Genomic DNA, 573 nt, shown 5'->3' with positions numbered 1-573 from the left:
TTAGTTGGCCCAACCACTTCCCCTTTTGCCCCTGCCCCCTGCAAAATGCAGCCCCATGCAGAGAGACCCAATAAAATGCACAAATACAGGACTCCCTAAAGAAGTCCAGTGGCTTCTCCTTGCTGTGGCGATTAAAAACCTAAGCCCTGCCGTGACCGACACTGTCCCCGAGGCAAAGTGGAGAGGCAGACATCCACCCAAAACCGTGACAGAGAAAGGAAACTCATGAGAAAGTGGTACCCAAAGCTGGTGCTGTCCAAGTGCCTGGGTCCAAATTTGGACTTTCCATCCCAACAACGCAGAACCCCCAAGCTGCATAAAACAAGTTTAAACCCACGTGTTATGTGAGAGCAAGGTGAAAGCCAGAGAGACGCTATGTCACAGGTGCGTTTGCACAACACACCCGTATCTGGAAAAGAATCAGCTTGGCTGGCCTGAGGCTACACTTTTCAGAAAGGCCAGCTTGCAGGGTTGAGCTCTGGCTAGAATCTGGAGACTTGGAATGTGGCAGGGTTCTTGCATTTTCTAACTGATGACAGGGCGTCGTCACTGCACCCAAACTGTTTCTACAGA

This window comes from Propithecus coquereli, unplaced genomic scaffold (genome assembly GCF_000956105.1).
Source record: "Propithecus coquereli isolate 6110/MARCELLA unplaced genomic scaffold, Pcoq_1.0 Scaffold52, whole genome shotgun sequence".
Lineage (NCBI taxonomy): Eukaryota > Metazoa > Chordata > Mammalia > Primates > Indriidae > Propithecus > Propithecus coquereli.
The sequence above is the reverse complement of the archived record's forward strand: the minus strand, read 5'-3'. Positions refer to the sequence as shown.